The sequence below is a fragment of the Pagrus pagrus genome (genome assembly GCF_965226575.1).
Source record: "Pagrus pagrus genome assembly, chromosome: 17".
In the NCBI taxonomy this organism is placed as follows: Eukaryota; Metazoa; Chordata; class Actinopteri; order Spariformes; family Sparidae; genus Pagrus; species Pagrus pagrus.
Window position 1 is genome coordinate 26,864,166 of NC_140201.1, and position 21,687 is coordinate 26,885,852.

Genomic DNA, 21,687 nt, shown 5'->3' on the forward strand with positions numbered 1-21,687 from the left:
ATGTATTTTTAACTCATATGCTAACTTTTAACTTCTTTTTATTTGGACCAATGCTGAAAAACGTTATGTGTAATCACTTCACAACTAAAGTATTTGTTTTTTAATGTTTCGGCTTTTTTGTTTTTTTTAAGCCAGTAAAGGTCCTAAAAGATGTGTAAAGTAGAGGGAACATACAATTTGTAAAATATTCCTCTTCAGCTCAGTTTAATGAATGTTGCAGTAGACAATATTTCCTGTGTGTTTGAGCCATCATTACTCCATATCCATAAAGACTTTATTGCGACTCAGAGCATAAAAAGCGTACCCCATTGTTCTGTAAGGTAGAGTGATGCCATCTATGTTCTCCACACTGCAGACATCCAAAATGCAGGATTTTTGGTTCATCATTACTTAAGGAGAGTTGCTGCAAGAGAGACGTAAGAAGCATGTTTGTGTTTTATGGGAAAACATACTCTAATTTCTCACTGCTTGTGAGGCTATTGCTATTGGGCTGCAATAAATACTTTCAATACCTTCAAAGAATTTCATACAGTTTATTTAAGTTGTTTGAGTTGACTACTCATCAATTTTAAAAATAATTCCTTTCTTTGAACAACTTTACCAACCGGATAAACTGGAACAGATTGAATAATAAATTACCAAGCATATCATGAACTACTAAATTACTGTAGTGCTGTAATGTAATTTTCAGCACTGCTTATTTACCATTATTGACAACTTTGTGGTATAAAAAAAATGAAGGGAAAAGTCAATGCTAAAAACGGTCAATGCTAAATTTAGTCAGCTGTAATGAAGTAATGATAATTAATGCAATCAACCTTAAGTTATAATTCATATTTTCAAAATAACATTGGCAGCTGTTTTTTTCATAGCAAAACAAATCATCCTGAAACGACTGAATAGGTTGATTGCCAGTCACTCCAAAAGGACATATCACCTTTCCCAAAACAACATGACCTCTACAATGTACCAGCGACAGATCTTTATCATACCGTTCCAGTTTGGTTAGGTTTAGGTAAGAAAACTACTTGGTTATATTCCGGAAAACATTGTGGTTTGCTTAAAATAACAATGTTACTTATGTAATTTCAGTTACGACTGTACCAAAATTACTTACGTAACTTAAAGTGACTACAAGGAACTTCTAAGTGTCTATGAAACAGTCTCATGATTCCTCTGATGATTATAAATGAACTGTAACAGCAAACGAGAAAAAACTGCTATTTTTATATAGTTATTATCAATGCCTGTGCTTCCACATGTAAAAACATTACCTTATCGCGATCCATCCTGTGGTCTCTCTGCCACTCGCTTACAAAACAAATGCACATGCCACCAACATGCGCTAGCAAAGATCTTTACTGGAGCAGGTGCTGGTGTCGTACCACTTTTGTCAAAAGGGGCCGCTAGAATCAACGAGGAACTGAAAGTCCCTCATAGTCACTTCAAGTCACATTACGCATGTTGACTACAAATACAGTTCTGGAGGTCATTTTATAGAAAGTGAATCGCACTTGCAATACTGGCCAAAACAAATTCAATGAGATACTTTCCTTGAATTTCACAAATGAAAAGCCTTGGGCTTCTTTCATAATTTGTTATCATTTAAACAGGATGGCCTAACTTGAAATCAATTATTGAAATATGCATGGCACTGTATATATTGCATGTTGTGATGATGCCTGAGCTGGAAAAAACACAAAGCAAAACCATAAATTTACAAAAACACAAACACACAGATTCATTAACACACAACTCATGTGTCAAGTTCTGTTATTTCTCTAAACATTAAGCTAAGATTAATCAACAACTGTGTAATGTTAATGAATCATTCTCTCTTTTTGTTGAGAACAATCAACAGACAGAGCGGGACATCCGTCAGAGAGTCCCTGGGTTTGTCAGGTGTATTTTGGTGTCATATCTTTTGACAGCAGCAGTCATAAAGTGCCAGAAGAGGCCAGGGCTGCTGAGGGAGCCAACTAGCCCATAAACCCTCTGTGCTAAAATGTTTTATGACAACACACCATGGAAGTGCAACAGCAGAGATACGAGCCCAGGAACTGCAGTGAGAATATGAGTTTTCACTTGGACGCAGTCTGTATCCTGCTGTAAATAACTCCAGTGAGCTCTCCCCACACTGTAAAAAAGTCGATGTGTTTATGGCAGCTTTTATTTTATTTGCTGTGCAGCTTTCAGGCTGTAGAAGCAGAAAGGTTGAGCTACAAAAGTGCAGGCCACCAAAAAAGGTTGAGCTGTGGGGAAAAAAAATGGCTTCAGTACCTGCTGCGACCCTTTGTTATGCAGCCAGCCAGATGAAGAGACAGCTATGGGTGAATCCTAATCAGGTTTTCCATTTTCACTGTTGTGGGTGTTCCCACAGTGGCTCAAAATGTTAATCCAAGATCATTATTTTTAATTGGCTGTATCATAAAATACCATCACACTGTCTTGTTGTTCTCTGTGAATAGCAGTGGCATTCTGTGGCCCACTATTAAAAAAGAAAAAAAGAAAGATTGAGTATCTAGATAGAGAACCAAAAACTGATGGATCCCAGCAAACATTATGATGTTGAAAAGATGGTATTAAATGGCCTGCATCAAAACTGAAAAAAGTTCACTTATAGCTATAGATTTCTAGGTAACAGTATAACCTAAACTGGGCAATTCTTTTAGAGTACCCGAAACCAAAAATTGTTCTAAATAAATTAATATTTTTAAAAAGACATTATGAAAACATTATCATCCAACTATATTGCATTAAAATATATACATTAACCCTTAAAAACTTCATCATTTCATAAGATAATTTTATTGGATATAATGTTTTTTTAATTGAACAAAATTCTATGTCCACTAGACTTTTATTGGAGTCGGAGCATAACCAGTGCGAGGACCCTCTTGAAATGTAAGGATTTTTTCTTTCTTTCTTTCTTTCTTTCTTTCTTTCTTTCTTTCCATGCCAAAGTAAATAGCTTTTTTGAGGCTTTTTTTAATATGATTGAAATGTATTTAATTTTTAAGTATATAATGGGTTTCGGTGATGGATGGGTCAAAATGGCTCGCTAGGGCCAACAAAATCAGACTATACAGTATATTGTTGGGTACATTGGTAGGGCAGGTTTGGTTATAACTGATTATTAATTTACTAATAGTAACTATGAAAAATAATAATTGAAATTATTAATTATAAATAATTAAAACAAGCTTTATTAAACAAAAGCTGAATGATCCAAACACAATCCAAACACAGGAGGAACAGGAGGCAGGGGAAAAGGGCACCAAAAAACAACAAAAGAGTCCACAGGGGCTGGGAGGGTGTCTGGAGGAGGTACAGAGTCAGTCTGGGGGGGACAACCAGAAGGGCGGGTGAGGGCCAGAGGCCCTCTGGAGGTCGAGCTGGAGTCCAGCGGCGAAGGCAGGGGCCCTCTGGAGGATGTGCGGGAGGCTGGGAGCCACTGGTGGACATCCGGCAACCGCCGATGGAGAAACAGACGCTGGAGTCGGCCAGACCGCTGACGGAGCAACACTGGGGTTGGTCAACGGAGAAACACTGGGGTCGGTCGGGATGCTGATGGAGAAACACTGGGGTTGGTTGGTCAGGATGCCGATGGAGAAACATTGGGGTTGGTCGGTTGGGACGCCAATGGAGAAACACTGAGGTTGGTTGGCTGGGATGCCGACTGGGAACCACTGGCTGGATTGCAGTTATTATTGTGATTATATTGGCATATTATTATATTAGATGGCCGCGGGGTTGGGAGGGTCAGTTCATCGCTGCTTGCATTTTTACTTATAATGAATAGCAGTTTTGGGTTGACTCATAACCATCCTGACCAATTTTCTCTCAGCAGCAGGTGATAGTTCGCGTTTTCTTCCTGATCATGGCAGTGACACAACTGTGCCATGCACTTTATACTTACAAACTATTGTTTGCACAGTTGAACTTGGGACCTGTAACTGCTTTGAAATGTCTTCAATTGACTTTCCTGAGTTGTTCAAATCAATAATGCGCTCTTTCAGATCAATGCTGAGGTCTTTAGACTTTCCCACTTAAAGTCTCCTACAACTTCAATCGCCTCCAAGTGGCCGTGGCGGTGTGGCAAACTCAGGTGATTCACCATGAAACAGAAAGTTGCTATAACTCCATTGTACAGGGGCGTATCTGCCTTAAAATCCATACATTTCATGAGAGTCCAGGCCTTAACACATATCCATGCAAATATTCACAGTCATAGCGACCCCATAGTAGTAGCAGGAAATGCCTTACTTTGAACAGTGATGTACACCTCCTGGCTGAATGACCAAATCTGAGTTTTTGTTCAACAGCATGGCCTTGGCAGCACTGAGTAGGCCAATGTTTTGCAAAGAAACAGGAAATTGCTATAACTTCACTGTACATGGTCGAATCTGCGCCAAACTTCACATGTTTGATAAAAGTCCCTGCCTGATGACATCAACATGTTTTATTTTGATGAACTCTTCCTAACCCAATTGACTGTGACTGATTGACTGTGACTGTGGCAGCACGCAAAGGTTAATGATTTGCCATAAAAACACAAAGCTGTTCTAACTCCTATGTACATGGGGAAATTTGTCCATAACTTCAAATTGTTGAGAGTCCCAGGTTGAACATATTAATATGCGAATATTCACCTACAGTAATTACAGTCATTGTATACCTTAGTGGCAAAGTAAGTCAATCACCATAATGAAAAAATACCAACTGCAAGCAGCCGTGACAGACCCTCCCACCCCAACCGATGGGTCCCGTTAATAATGTCATTATTTGACTTTTCATGACATTGGTGCTGTCACCCTCTCTCTCCTAACTTTAAGCTAATCACACACCCTAGTCTCAACAACTGCTATCACATTTAGCCAGCACTCATCTGCGTTTTTAAATTTAGTTTTATGGGGCTCTATGTAACAATTTGGAGCAGTTTTATATGAATTAATCAGTTTTTTATTGGTCATATGTGAGTGGATTGTAACGTAAGACCTTCCCCGTCTCACTCAGTTACAAGCCACTGGACGTAGCTCACGTTAGTTTAGAAAAGAGTCTGCTAACATAAACTGTTACCATAAACACACAAGTTCCACAGAGCCACTTTAACAAAACTAGTTAGCCAGCCAGGTAGGTAGCATGTATGAATGTTAAACTGAATAAATTAAATTGTGAAGCTGAATACATAAAGGATTATGGTAGTTCAATCAGGAGATACTTGTTATTTTTTGAGTGAACATGAAGATTTATTGCCATGTGTGCAAAAGAGAATAAGAAAGTCTTTGCTGGTTAGACTGCATCGTAGTGAAGTTATATTTATGGGGAGGTGATGAAGCTGTGCATAGAATAGGAAACCCCCAGATGGAGTCTAGACACTGGTGGTAGTGATGGAGGAACAAGGATCCTGGAGATCTAATGACAGGCGGAGTTGATTCTGTTTTATTCTGTCACACGAGGCACCATAATGTAGTGCTTCATGCAACAGTAATAGGGAGTTTTGGGTTACATTTGGCTATCAATAATAATTAATGATTATCAGGGATAATTATTAATTATGATTACTAATAAGATCCAGTTTACATTAGATCACCTTGGGGCACCACCCTTGAAGAAGGGAAAAGATAGCCAATTCACCAAATCAGTCTCAGAAAAGGTACTAAACTGTTTGTAACTCTGATTAATAATTAACTTAATAACTACAACCAATATTACCATAACAGCTAGTAATGGTTGAAGGATTTTGGAGCTCTTGACAGAGTAGAGGTTGGCAACATTCACTCTTGTACATTATTAAATAGACAGCTTGAAGGTTCGAAAGTCTTTTATTTATACAAAGATGAAAACACACTAACTAACATGTACTATATACAGGTGCGTGTGTATGTGTGTGTGTGAGTGTGTGTCTGGCAGAACAAAGAAACAATGGTGGTATCTGATATCACATGTGGTTGTGATATGCACCAGGCTCAAGGAATGTGTGTGTGTGTGTGTGTGTGTGTGTGTGTGTGTGTGTGACGTGATGCCAGGTTATAGAAGATGGTTAGTTGCATGCAAAGACCCTGAGTCTGTGTGAAGCATCATTCGACTAACGTCAAATTAGCCATCTAGGAAAGCAAACTACCAACAACCTGGCCTGAGATCACAATAACACTCAAACAGTGGACACACATAAATTGAACACATATGCATTACATCAACCAGAGTTTAAAGTCCTGTGCTTAGCCGTGCTATGCTATGCTATCTAAGCCCAGTTCAGCGTTACCAGTCTTTGAAGAAAAGGTGCTGGTGGTTGCAGGAGAACGTTGAGATTCCAATGTTGAATGCTGTTCTTGCTGTGCAAGGACTGATGAAAGTCGGCAGAGGAGGAAACGGTTCGCTCCTTTCCTCAGCAGGGATAGCAGCTCAGTGCTAACTTGCTTGGTGTTCCTCAGATTGTGAAGTTAGCTGGCAAGCTTTGTGTCGCAGCTGCTGGTGCTAACTGATCAGGAATACTGCAGGGTTCCCACACATTTTCATGGACAAAATTTCAAAACTTTTCCATGACTTTTCAAGGACCCATAATAAAATTTCCATGACCATTCACAACCTATATAAGTACACGAACAGAACTGTATAGTATACTTTACTCCAACTGTTAATTATTGTATGAAAACTAAACAGTAAACCTTCGTTCGTATTCACTTCAAATACTTTTTGACATTTAACATGATAAATATTGTACATAAAATATAAAAAGCAGAGGCTAATTATGTTTATGTTGATATGGTTTCAAGTAACTACTCCTGCCCTCCACATGTGCGCTGAGATTGCTTGCATAGTTAAAACACATAGCCTCATCTCTTCAAAAGATCTTCAGGTTTACAGTACAATCAGACACATAAGCTTCTTGTGTCATGAAATACATTTTCCATATTAAATTCAGATGTTTGTACTGAACTACTGTTACACTCTTCAAAGGTCAATTATATATGAAAAGCATGGATTAAAGTAAAGAAAAAATCTTTTGACTGAAATGTTTTTTTTCGAGCTGCAGCCAAGTCATATTCCCAATTTGTAATTTGTGAAACATGTTACAGGGCACGTTACTTGACACATGCTAAAAAAATAAGATGAGATTTACAGCCTCACCCCACACCATATTCTCTAATGCAGACATCAAGTTTAAATATTTGACCAACAGTGTTTTACAGGAGGATGATCTGAACAGCTGTTCTATTCACACCTAAAATGTTTTTTGTCTTTTCAATGTAATTTTCAATCTATGAAATCAATCTGTGCCCTTTGTTTTCTCTTCTTTTTTCTCTGCTTTCGCTTCTCTCAAGTTTTACTCTTTCAAATAATCAACCATCTACAGAACTTTTCGGTACGCTATTTTTCTACTTCTTCTTCTTCTCATCATCATCATCATTAATTATTATTATTAATAATATTGTTTAAAGTGAGCCTTTTATCGTTTAACAGAAAAATACAACATACAAACAGCAACTTTGCAGCGTTGTCAGTCTGATGGCGAGTTATCACTTTCTGTCATCACTAACATGCTGTTGATAATCAAAGAAGCTCTGAGGCTTTGTTCTATATGTTATAATACAAGATTTCAGCATTGAGCTACAATCAGGCAACATTCATGACTCTGTACAGTCAAACTAACCAAAAACTAATTATTGATCATCATTATAAAGTTTCAGGGCGTTCCTGTAACCATGGTAACTCACGGTGCCAGAGGGGACGGAGAGACGCTGAATGAAGCCGTTTACACAGATACACTGCAGACAAAGTCCAGACTATAGTTGTTATTTCACACATGTAGCACACAACAGGAGACTCTCCGTGTCAGACGAGCTCTCACGTGCTGACTAAGCTCAATTGATAACGTAGCAGCGCGACAAGTCCTTGCTAGCTAAGCAGCTAAACTTTAGCGCCTCTCCGTGCTGAGATCCCGCCCTGTGTGGGTCACTACACTGTCATTGGTCAGGCGCGCACACGCTGTTAACGATACAATTGGCTGTAGAGTGTGACAATCTGTCATTAAACATCAGCCAACAGTTCTCCTCCGATCTACATTGATCTCACAAGTCGCCTCTGTGAAGTCTGAATGACGGAAATCCGTCGTAGCGACAGAGAACTTTAATCCATGAAAAAGTGTGTTTTTTGATAAAGACAGGAAGAGAGGCTTTAGGCTTCAACTGTCCAATCAACAAGCTTAATGTTTTTCTATGAACTGACGGCGCTAAGCTACATGGACGGAGTTATGCCCTATTGACAGAATAAATGCAACGTTGATGGCAGACGTGTTGAATCGATATGTTGCTACACTGATATAGATAGGCCTACCGATGTTACATGCTACGTAGACAGAATTGGCAAGATCAACATATATGCCACATTTAACTCTCTTGTGGGAATCTGCAGCCTCCGGGTCTGCAGAGATTGTTACAAACCGCTAACGGCAAATCCTACCGTTCCTGCCGTAATGGGAAGTTATCCACTGTAACAATTAATTTAATTTCACACAACAAAATTCAAAAATGACTTTTCCAAAACTTTAAGGAATTTTACTAATTCCATGACTTTTACAGGCCTGGAAAATTAGTTTTTAAAATTCCATGACTTTTCCAGGTTTTCCATGACCGTGGGAACCCTGATACTGGCAGGACCTCGTGTAGCTGCAGTGAGGAGAAGTTATTTGGGCCTGCTGCAAATACAGCTTGCAGCTCTCCGCAGCTGTTAGGCCCAGAAGAAGAGATCTTGAGCGCAGACAGCCCCGTGGGGGGGAGATGGAGAGGAGCCCTTGAGGATAAGAAGTGGGAGGAGAAGAGAGAGAACAAAGGAAGGTGCTGGAGTTTTGACTCTCTGATCAGAGGGGGGGCTGTCACCCTGACCAATAGTAGCTCAAAGCTGAATTTTGCACCTAGGTGTGAAGACTGGGGAATTCTGGGACACTGAGTTCAGTTCAGAGTCCATTTAGAAATCCAAAATGAATGACTTCATCTGTGGGTCCCAACACATGAATGCCTGAAATGACATCTGACAGTAAAGAGGACAGCGGTTTTAAGTTTGACAGCAGAAACATGATTGGCTGATAGTGTTCGTGGCAGAATGTGGTTGGTTAAATGGAGAGTGAGTACATTAAGAAACGCCCATGTCAGGTGAATGGAGGGAGCAGGGAGAGAGGTGAATGAAAAGATACTCTTCCTGATTGAACTTGCACTGAGCTTCATTTTCAGTGTGTGTAAGGCAGTTGGTTAGTTGATTTAGAGTTACATCACATTTTGTACTAATAGTCTATTTTGAATCAATAAAAGTTTTTTGTTAAAGCAAAACTACACTGTAAGAAAAGATACACCATATCTACTCAATAAAAATGAGGCAACAGATTACAAGCAATATTATTAATTAAAGTTCACAATGTTTGGTATTGAGTACATATTAATTAAATGAGACCCTTAATAGTTATCCATTTAATATGAGTAGATTCAAATAGAAAACAGTACATAATTAATTATAACCTAAACAAAAATATTGAGTTGATTTGAACTCCCTAATGTGTAAATAGTACTAATACAAATTTATTTAATTCCACATATCAATGATATAAAATTGAGTAATAATCATCCACATTAATCTGCGCATTGATTTGAATTCAATCAATGCAATGAATTAAATCTAAATATTCTTCTTTCTTAAGAATAACTCATCTATGGCCCAGAAAGTACAGAACTCAACAAATACTCAAATAAGACTTTAATTAACAATTCACTTTTGTGCTTTCAACACATACATCAGTGTACACTGCAACCACAGTCTCATTTCAATTCATTTCAAACCAGAAATTTGAAAAAGGACAGAATGCTGACTTCAAACTATTTTGTAAAAACAAAAATAAATTCCATTTTACACAGTGGTGATGTGTCCATAAACATGTGTTTCCATGCTTTCTCACCTCACTTCGCCACTAAATTGGATCAATAATGATCTTAAAGAAAAATCCTCCAGAAGTGCATGTACCAAAACAAAAGCAGAAAAGTGTCATTTATACGGAGTAAAAAACATTTAGTACTTTGAAGTAACCACAATAGAAATGTCACTGACATTCGTGGGATAAGAGTCCAAATCAGTGCTAACTTACAAACATAGCAGCACTTTCAGATGTGCAATTCCCTAGGTCTGTAGAAGCTGAACATTGTGTAGCACAACATGTACACTGCAACTACAGCCTCATTTTCAAGCCAAGCCAAGTTTGGTCACACATTTCAAACCACAACTTTGAAAAGAACAAAATGCTGACTTCAACTATTTATAAAAAAAAAAAGAATAAATGCCATATTACAGAATGGTGATGTGTTCATAAACATGTGTTTCCATGCTTTCTCACCTCACTGAGCCCCTAAATTAGATCAATAAAGATCTTAAAGAAAAATCCTCCATAATTGCATGTGCCAAAACATAAATCATAAAAGTGCAATTTGTACGGAGTGAAAAACATTTGTACTTTGATCCAACAATAATTGAAATGTCACTGACATTCGTGGGACAAATCAGTGCTAACTTACAAACATAGCACTTTCAAATGTGCAATTCTCAAGCTCTGTAGAAGCTGGACATTGTGTAGCACAAAAGTTTGCACTGCAACTACAGTCTCATTTCAAGCCAGAAGTTTGCTCTTGAGGGACTGGACTTCGTTTGACAGCTTTGAATCATCCAGTTCCAAGAAAAGTTTTTGAAATACCTCAAAAGGTGTACTTCAGCTGTCTGGGATAGTCGAGATTCAGCGCGTAGGTCAAGCCAAGGAGGACAGAGCAAGCCCTTGCAATATCTCCAAGTCCTGTGCTGTAGTCTGTAATGCTGCAGAAGATCACCCCTTGTTGTCACTCTGAATCCACAGACTTTACACTGCCATCTAATTTGGCGGCACCTAAGGAAAACACAAAGTTTTAGATATGAGAAGTGCCTTTCAGTTTCACATTTCTACAGATGAAAATCATCCATGTGTGAAATATGAAATGAATTCATGCAAAATATTTCTGTATATGTAGATCCTGGATTTTTTAATGAGGGAAAAGGAGTTGACAACTCAATCATAATTGAGAAAAGGTACCTAATTTCCAATCTCAAACGTCCTATGTATGCCCATTATTAGATCCTAGGATTTTTAATGAGGGAGAAGGTGTAGATGTAATCTTAAGCATTTTAATGAGATAATTGAAATTTTCACCAACACCAATATAAACACCAACGCCAATATAAAATTAAATTGTAGCTCTAAAACGTAACAATGTTCATGGACTGATTGTACAGGTGTTCTTGTCTGTCTGTCTGTCTGTAAGTGGCAGAGTGCTCTGAGACACTGGGGGTGTGTCCGCTGAAGGCGCCGAAAGTACAGCCTCTAAGCCTAAATTCATGCAGAACTCCCCAATAAAAATACACAAATTGAAATAAGCCTTCACGACGGGCAACATGATGATATTTTAAATAATAAATTAACGGTAGGGGCCACTGTTTCATTCGTCAACTATTTTGTGGGTAAATGTGGACTTATTTCGGTAAAAATGTAACTTAAATGACTAGTTAACAAGCCATTCATCACCAGTCATCTTTATGTTAAATTGCCGTTTTTTCCAATGGAGTTCGGCGGCCGGCTCACGAAACTCCAACTATCAAACTAAACACCGCTAATCAGATATGAAACAGTATTCTGTTACTAAAATGTTTTCAGAAACTTTTTTAGTGTACTGTTTAGCTGTAAAATGAGAAAGTTTGTGCCATGTTAAGCTAACTGCTCCTGCTAACGTTAAGTGCTAACCGCTGTGGACCGGACATTACCACGATGAAATTAACAGATTTATGCATGAAAAGAAATAAAATTGCGGCTCTAAAACGTAACACTGTTAATAGACTGACTTAACGTGCGTTTAGGTAAGTTACCTTCACATTTGCCAGTTGCAACAAAACAGCGAAACAACAGAGAAGTTACGTTACATGCCCGGGAAGACAAGACAAGACCAGCTCCACACACAGGAAGTAAAGCCAACGGATGTGCGGCAAGTGCCGTCCGAAATATAAGTTTTCTTACCTGAGTCAACCAGTTAAATTTTGCAAGATGAGCAACGTGGAAGAAGACGAGGAGCATTCACTGTCTGTACTCTCTTCAAATGTCTAGTGGCTAGATGATCGCCTGCTGCATTAAAAAAAGCGCGCTTTGACAAGAAGTGCTTTTCATTTAAAATTTGCCTAATTAGGCTACATTAATTTGAATTCACTCAATATTCTCTCTATTTAGGATTAGATAAATATAATGCTTATGTTTTATTTAACTACAATGGGTGGATTTTATTCCAAACATTTTTATTTGAAATGTAATTAAATATTTGCCTCAAAATCAAAAACACAATCATATTGAATATATTTGACCTAATACATTAATTCAAATCTACATGACCACAGAATCATTTCTTACAGTGTACTATTATTCCTGCTTTCTGCCGTAATGTAGCGAAATATTCAAGCTAACGTGAATTGAGTTTAATAATAATGTAATATTTTGTTCACACTTGAGAGATACAAACTGTGAATATTGTCCTGGCATATATGAGGCATTTGGTCTAATCAGGAGATGATATTTTTTCATTTCATCACAAATCAATACAGACTTCTGTTCACCTCTTTACCTTTACCCATAGAGGACCATTTGTGGTTGAAATAATTAGATCAGTCAGATTCACATAAAATAAAAGACAGTATTCTTTTAATTATCAGTCATTTTAGTACTTTCATACTCTACTAACTAATGTGGTCGCACTTTATTTTGTTATAACAGCACAAACTATTAAGTCATGCAATTGAGTGCAATTGACCCTTACTTTGTGTTTGATGCAAAAAATAAATAAAAATGTAGCAGTGTGACACACACACACTGAAGTGACAGCTGACAGAAACAGAGAACTGTAAAGATCGGGTTGGCCTATAGAGATTGGAAAAAAAAGAGCTAACGCCCCTAATCAGCTGATACGAGGAAGCAGGAGAGAGAGAGAGAGCAATGAAAAAACCTGTGTTACAGAGGTAAGGCTTGCTCTAGTGCCACCCTAGCAGTCACCATGTAAGCACTGTTGTCATATAGCAAAAAAGTTCTGGGTTCGAACCCACCGTGGGCCTTTCTGTGTGGAGTTTGTATGTTCATCCCGTGTATGCATTGGTTTCCTCTGCATGCTTCAGCTTCCTCCCACAGTCCAAAGACATGCAGGTTAGTTGGTGAATCTAATCGACCATACAGTAGATGTGCATGATTAGCTGTTTGTCTCCGTGTCAGCCCTGTGATGAACCAACACCTGTGCAGGTGCAAAGAGTTTACCGACTTCTTGCCAAATGCTAACTGGGATAGGCTCTAGCCCCTCACGGCCCTGCAAAGGATGCACAGTAATAAATAATGTTTGGATAAAAATACACCATTCTGCTGTACGGCTGAAACAAATTACAAAATGGAACAAGCATTTTTGTTAAAATTCAGTGTAACTTGTGGAATACAATTTCATTTTTTCTTTTTCTTTCAGAAAAGGACTGGAAATTGCAGATGGTTCATTAAAACCTACGTGAGCCACGGCCCTCAAAGTGGAAACTTCACACACAAGAGCTGTTGCCATATAATCTTTTTTGTGGGGACTTTTTTTTAAAGGTGAAACAAAGGTGAGAGACAATATTAAATGAATGTTATACTAAAAGGTTTGTTGTTGTTTTACACAGTGGCCCTGTTTACATTAAGGGTCCGCAAGGGTCATGAAACTGATTTTCAGGATAGTATTTGGCAGGTATTTCACACACTGAAGTTGTATTTATCGATGTAAGCCTGTTTTGTCTGCTGACAATAAATCAGGTAGTTTACTTAACCCATTGTTAAAGAGAAATTGGTTTCACAGCCAGAGTGTAAACCAGTGTGTTGGACTCCATATGAATTTACTTAAAAAAGAGATGATGACTGTAAAGTGTGAGTAAACAACATTAGGGGCAGGTGGTCCACACTGGGGGCAGTTGGTACACATTAGGGGACAATGAGAAGTAGAAATCTTTTCAAGAGGCAGCAGCACTGAGGTCACAAGGGCTGGTAGAGAACATTAGCCTTGAGATGAAGGACCTCAGAATCAAAAAGTATCTGAAGCAGCTTAAGTTAGATGTTTGCAAAGAAGCTTAATTGGCTACACAGTTATGTCATTATAGTACTGGATATGAGGAGGATTGACAGTAATTTTGATGTGAGCAGAACATTGTGAAAGACAATTCATCACTAATAAATACTCCATCTGGTACAATGATACTCCATCTGGTGCAATGATTAAACATGAGAAGGCAAACACTAGCCCTTTTCACACAGAGACTCTGCATTATCTCCACAGCGGAAGTTCGCCAATTCTCCGCCTTTGTTTGTTCACACAGAACCAAGCAGCTCCGGCGTAAGTTACGTTTTTCTCTAAATAACATAATTACATAATCGCCATCAGTCAACAGGACGCTGTCTGACTCTCTCACTGGCAGGGAGGAATGCTGTTTTCTGGGGGAAAGTTCACTGAAGTCTCGGTCCGGAGGGCTGACGGTCGTGGTGATTTTTTCAAGACAGTAACTACAACAACACAATAGTGGAAGGAGACAAACATATGGTGAGTTAAAGTTTTTTGCCAGGGACAGATGCTGTTTTTCGGGCAGAAATGTGACAAAGAATCGGTCGGACAGACACTTCTCCAGGTATTTTTTTCCTCATATAAGTTGCCAAAGACACTACCAGTTACTACGTTACTGTTGTTGCACCGGATAATTGGCGCAGGATCCCCACAGTCAAAGGGCAGTGTGAATGGGGCTATAGATTAATCACAACAACATATGCCTTACATAAAATAATATGCACAGTACGACTACATGTAGTGTGGAGAAAAAGTAGTTGTGTCAAGTATTTACCAGGCTGTCAGCATCAAATATTCTCATATTGACCAGACCATTTATTTGTTATCCACATACAGTATGTAAGTATTGGTTTTTTTTTTGGTTTTTTTGCCTTTACATATCAATCAAAGGGAGCAGAAAGCAAACCAGACTCTGAACAGAATTTTAGAGGACATAGGCACAGAATGTGTGCTTTGGCATTGTTATTTTGTCTTTAAATAATATTATATTTAATAATTTAACACTTGAAGAGTATACTTTATTATATATGTTACTGCCTGTCATTCAACCTCATAGCACAGCACATTGGATGATATAATTGTGTGATGACAAAATCTTCACCTTTGTCTAGATCAACAGACACAGCAGATGGCATCGACAAGAAGTTCATGGAAGAGATATCAGAGGCCATGTGTGGAAATGGTACAGTAGTTCTTATAATGTTACATTTTGAATGCCTCTTGCTTCAACTCAGCTTTTAGAGTTGCTTAAAACCAATCTGAAGTAAAACTTGTGTGCCTTTGACATTTTAAACAGAGAGAAAATCTCATTTGAAATTTGCAAATTATATTAAGGTGTCATCAAACAGCTCTTATAAGCTTGGTATTCTGATCGAGTTACACTTTGAATTGGTTGTTGAGATTTAGATCCCAATAATGCTGCTGTGTCTGTGTGTATCTGATCAGTCACTTACTATAACCATGGAAAGTATAAATGTAAAGTATACAAATTTGTAAATAAGTTTCAAAATTTGTTATAAGAAAGTTTTTTGTTTTGTGTTTGATGTTCTTTGGGTGCTCAGGGGATGGGAGAAGAGTCCTCAGAATACACCTATAATGTAGCCAACCTGATGACTGCAGATGAAATTACAGAGACCCTGGCACCCACTGTTTCAGATCTTGCTGACAGTAGCCCCATTCACACTGCCCTTTGAGTGCAATTCTCCGCATCCTCCTCTGTGTGAAAGTTTCAGATGTGGCGAGGGGTGAAATTTCGCTGCGGCTCTGATGCACCTCCGGAGGTAGTATCAGAGGCGTGTGTGAACAAAACAGTGGCGGTAGTATCAGAGGCTGTATGAACAAACAACGGCAGGGAAGTGGCGAACCACCACTGCAGCAATAATGCGACGACTCTGTGTGGAAAAGGCTAGTGTATCAGAGGGTTGTCACAACGCGGTGAGGGATGTCTCGTCCTGGGTTTTTGTCTTGTGGATTTCATGTTTTATTTTGAAAAGTAACTCTCCTCTCGTTTCAGGTCACTTGCCCTTCCTCTTGTGTCATCAGTCTGACGTCATCCCTGATCCCTGATTGTTTCCACCTGTTCCCCATTACCCCCATGTGTCTTATAGTCCGCGTCTCCCTTTGTTCTGTGCCAGAATGTCTCGTTGTCTCGTGCATCTCCAGCCCCATGCCCAAGCCTTGTCTTGCCTTGTTTCGCCTTGCCAGGATTCCAAGTTTTCAAGTTGGTATTTTGAGTTTCCCTTTTCTCCTCTTAAGCAGAGTGATTTTTTGTTTGTAAAAGTTTTCAGTTGAAGTTGTGAGATCAGTTTGTTTTTCAGCCTTTCCTTTTCCTCATTTTTGAGTGATTTTTTGTTTCCTCCTTTCGGAGAGATTTCCTGTTTCACCATTTGTGAGCTTTGTTTCTTGTTTTTGTTTCATAGCCAGAGTTCATAGCCCATTGATTTAATACTCTGATTTAAGAATTGAAAAGTGAACTTTTCAAAATAAAGCCTGTTTGATTACTCTCCACTCTGCATCTGAGTCCTGTTTCTAGCCCAGGCCTGACAGTACATTCTGGCCAGTATGGACTCAGCAGAGACTAGACAACTGACGGAGATCCTACAAGGCCAGGAAGCCCGCCTCTCCCGCCAGGAGGAGTTTCAGACGGCCATGGCAGCGCATATGGGTCAGCTCACGTCTCAACTACAGGAGATGTTCGCGCAGCTTCCTCGTCTCGCCGCCCCGGCTCCCGTACCCACGGCGCCCACGTCATACGTCGGAGCCGGAAGTAAACTAGCTCCACCAGCTCAGTATTCAGGAGAGCCAGGACTATGTAAGACATTCATCATTGACTGTTCAATTCATTTTGAACTAACCCCCCACGCTTTTTCTACCGACCGATCTAAAATAGCCTTCATGCTGTCGCACCTGACTGGGAGAGCCAAAGCCTGGGCATCGGCTGAATGGGGTTGGCGCTCACCAATCTGCAATAATCTCACGGACTTTCAGGAAGCTTTAAAGAAGACGTTTGATCCAGTGACGGATGACCGGGAGAAAGCGCAGGAGCTGAGCAGGCTGAGACAAGGCAGAGACTCCGTGTGTGACTATGCCATCCGTTTCCGCACATTATCGGCGGAGAGCGGGTGGAACTCCACGGCACTTTATGATGTGTTTCTAAAGGGGCTGTCCGCCCCGATTCAGGATCTTCTTGTCCCACTGGATTTACCCACAGGTTTGGAAGACCTCATCGCGCTCGCCATCCGGACAGACAACCGGCTCGCCCAGCTCAGGCGGCACCGGGGCGTGAGGTCCACGACGGCCGATGGATCGTTGCGCTCTCAAGCTCAGAATTGGCCGGCTTACCACCGTTCCCCGCCGGAGCCGCGTCTTTTACCTCCCACGGAGGAAGGGGGGGATCCCATGCAGGTGGGACGAGCGCGGCTGACACCGGAGGAGCGACGGAGACGGCAAATGGAGGGAAGATGTTTCTACTGTGGAGAGACTGGTCACCTCGTCATCACCTGTCCAGCTAAACGATCTGTGGGGGTGAGTCAAGTCTCGGCTGCTAGCCCTGTCGCACGTATTCTCACTAAGGTTAAGCTAATTCACCACACAATCACTGAACTCGGGGTTCTCATAGACTCTGGAGCGGACGAAAGTTTAATGGACAGTGATTTAGCTATGAACTTGGGCATTAAGACTGAGCCTTTAGCTAAGCCCATCAGGGCCCGAGCACTAGACGGGAAGGAACTTTTTCTCATTACTCACATCACTGAACCCCTCCACATGTGTATAAATGACCTAGAAGAGCACCTCCGTTTATATCTGTTTAAAGCATCTTCTCACACTATGATATTGGGACAACCTTGGCTAGTTCGTCATAACCCCCAGATAGATTGGAGGTCTGGTGTGATCAAGGAGTGGGGAGATGATTGTGTCAAGAACTGTTTTTCCAACGCTGCCCGGAACGAGGGTGAAGCAGATCTGAACATATTGTCTGTCAAGCCTACCACAGAATCTGAGTACCCGGATCTGAATTCGGTGCCTTCCTGCTACCACCAGCTACGTGAGGTTTTTAATAAGACCAAGACTATGTCGCTTCCTCCACACCGCCCCTCCGACTGTGCCATTGAACTGATTCCTGGATCCACCATACCCAAGGGGCGCCTATACTCTGTTTCCGGACCGGAGAAAGGAGGCCATGAAGGAGTACATCTCTACCTCTTTAAAGGCGGGCCTGATTCGTCCCTCTTCTTCACCAGCAGGCGCAGGGGTTTTTTTTATAGGAAAGAAGGACGGCTCTCTGAGACCGTGCATAGACTACAGTCCACTGAACGATATCACGATTAAGAATCGTTACCCGCTTCCTCTCATGTCCTCGGTTTTTGATCAGCTCCAGCAGGCCAAGGTGTTCACTAAATTAGACCTTCGCAGCGCCTACCATCTGGTCCGCATAAGAGAGGGGGATGAGTGGAAGACTGGGTTTAATACTCCTAGTGGCCACTACGAATATCTGGTCATGCCATTCGGACTCACCAACGCTCCTGCCGTTTTCCAGTCCATGATCAACGACGTACTAAGAGACTTTCTTGACCATTTTGTTTATGTGTACATTGATGATATCTTGATCTACTCCCCAGACATTGACACCCACCAAGACCATGTGACCAGAGTGCTCAAGAGACTACTAGAACACAAGCTGTATGTCAAAGCAGAAAAGAGTGTGTTTCATGCCGACACCGTCTCCTTCCTGGGCTTCATTGTAGCCCCTGGAAGAGTTCAGATGGACCCGGCTAAAATTAGCGCTGTAGCTGAGTGGCCTACACCTGATAGCCGCAAGAAGGTTCAGCAGTTCTTGGGATTTGCTAACTTTTACAGGCGGTTTATCAGAGGCTTTAGCGCAATAGCTGCTCCTCTCCATGCTCTTACCTCCACCCAGGTGCAGTTCCACTGGTCTCCAGAGGCGGAGAGAGCGTTCCAGAACCTCAAGCGTCGCTTCACTTCGGCTCCCATTCTCACCATGCCAGATCCTCAGCGTCAGTTCGTGGTCGAGGTGGACGCATCGAATGAAGGGGTCGGAGCCATCCTCTCCCAGTGATCTGAACAGGATGGAAAGATGCACCCCTGCGCCTTTCTGTCAAGGCGTTTGTCCAAAGCTGAAAGGAACTACGATGTCGGAGATCGGGAACTATTGGCGGTTAAACTCGCCTTGGAGGAGTGGAGGCATTGGCTAGAGGGGGCCCACCATCCGTTCATTGTCTGGACTGACCATAAAAACCTAGAATATATTAGAAAGGCTAAGAGGCTCAATTCTCGCCAGGCCAGGTGGGCGCTTTTCTTTAACCGCTTTTCTTTCTCCCTGTCTTACAGGCCGGGGTCCCGAAACGTCAAGCCTGACGTCCTGTCCCGACTATTCGACCCCGAGCCTGTTGCCAAAGAACCAGAGACCAGTCTTCCACTGTCCCGTGTGGTAGGAGCGGTATCTTGGCAGATAGAAGATGAGGTGAAGCAGGCTAATGGTGGAGGCCCATCACCTAGTGGGTGTCCGGAAAATCGTTTGTTTGTCCCCACGGCCTATCCCCTCCAGACCGTGGTCTGACATTTCCATGGACTTCGTCACGGGGCTCCCGGTTTCTCAAGGTCACACCACTGTTCTCACCGTGGTGGACAGATTCACCAAGATGGTGAGGTTCATAGCTCTGTCTAAGCTACCCTCCGCCAAAGAAATGGCGGAGATTATGATGGAGAATGTGTTCAGGGTTCATGGCTTCCCTAAAGACATCGTCTCTGACCGGGGGCCCCAGTTTGTTTCCCGGTTCTGGAGGGAGTTCTGCCGACTCATCGGAGCCAAGGCCAGCCTGACCTCGGGATATCACCCGGAGGCTAACGGCCAGACCGAGCGCCTAAACCAACAGTTGGAAACCGGCCTCTGATGCCTGGTGTCCCAGAATCCCTCAACATGGAGCAAACACCTGGTCTGGGTTGAGTATGCACACAATTCTCTGCCTACATCTGCCACAGGTTTCTCCCCATTTAAATGTGCTTATGGTTTTCAACCCCCAGTCTTCCCAGACAATGAACCAGAGGTGTCGGTCCCCTCCGCCCATGCCATGATCCGACGATGCCGCCGCACTTGGACAGCGGCCCGCCAGGTGTTGATTCGGCAGGGAGACCGAGTCAAGAAAGCGGCAGACCAGAGAGACGACCAGCACCTGCATATCAGCCAGGCCAGAGAGTGTGGCTCTCGGCAAAAGACCTACACCTCAAGATCCCATCTAAGAAGCTGGCACCAAGGTTCGTAGGTCCATTCCCCATCTCCAGAGTCGTCGGTCCAGCAGCGGTGCGTCTTCGTCTGCCTCGGTCCCTTCGGGTTCACCCGACCTTCCATGTCAGCCAAGTGAAGCCAGCCAGGGAAAGTCCGTTCATAGCCCATTGATTTAATACTCTGATTTAAGAATTGAAAAGTGAACTTTTCAAAATAAAGCCTGTTTGATTACTCTCCACTCTGCATCTGAGTCCTGTTTCTAGCCCAGGCCTGTCAAGGGTAGCAATTAATAATTTTTCTTTTATTCTTATATAACCAGGAAGTCCATTGAGGTTAATAACTCTTCTTCGAGGAAGACCTATTAAAGATCGGCAGCACGGATGAAACCTTTTAAAAAGGGAAAACATTCTACTATACAGTTGTGAAAGTTGTGACATGACATGTCAGGCACTGTTCCTTGACCTGCTTGTATCATCTGACAAAGTGTCAGCAAGATCTGAGATGGTGGGTGTCAATTCTGGAGAATTGTAGTGCAATACCACAATTTTCATTTAGATACAGTTGTAACAGAATAAAAGATGTTGCTTTGAATAAGTTAACAATTTCACCTGACTGTCATGGTTCTGTATCTTGTTGTTCTTGTGTTTCCTGTTTTATTTTGAAATTGTAACCTTGTGTGTCGCATGTCGCTTTACATTTCCTCCTTCTCTGAGATTTTCCCTCCTTTCAGTGTTTTCCATTCCTTTCCCTCACCTGTCCTTTTCCCGCTGCACTCCTACTGTACCTGATCCCCTCGTTAGTCTGTCGGTATAGTCTTTGTTCTCCCTCATGTCTTTGTCAGTTCGTTCCGTGTTCGTCCGTGTTCACCTGTGTCGCTACTCTGTCTTCTTCCATGATCGTCTGTGTTTCTCCTGTGATGCCACCCTGTGTTTCCCACCCGCATCATCTCTGGTGTGATCTCCAGTGTTTTCTCCAGTGTCTGCCCGTGGTATGTTTCTGTTTTTTGTTCCTTGTGTTTTCACTGATTTGTACTTGGATTTTGTTTGCACTTTGTTGAAACCCTTTTAGTTGCTACTTTGTCTTTGATCTTTCTGACTCGTTTGGTTTTTCTGGATTCCTTGGGTTTTTCGAGTTTCATTCAACTTTGTTTAAATAAAGCTCGCCTTTTGTTCCCCAATCCTACTGTACCTATGTGTGTTGTCTGCATTTGGATCCTCACCTTGTTTAACCGTAAATTGTAACAGACTGCCTTTAACTCCAACTCTAGCTTTTGTT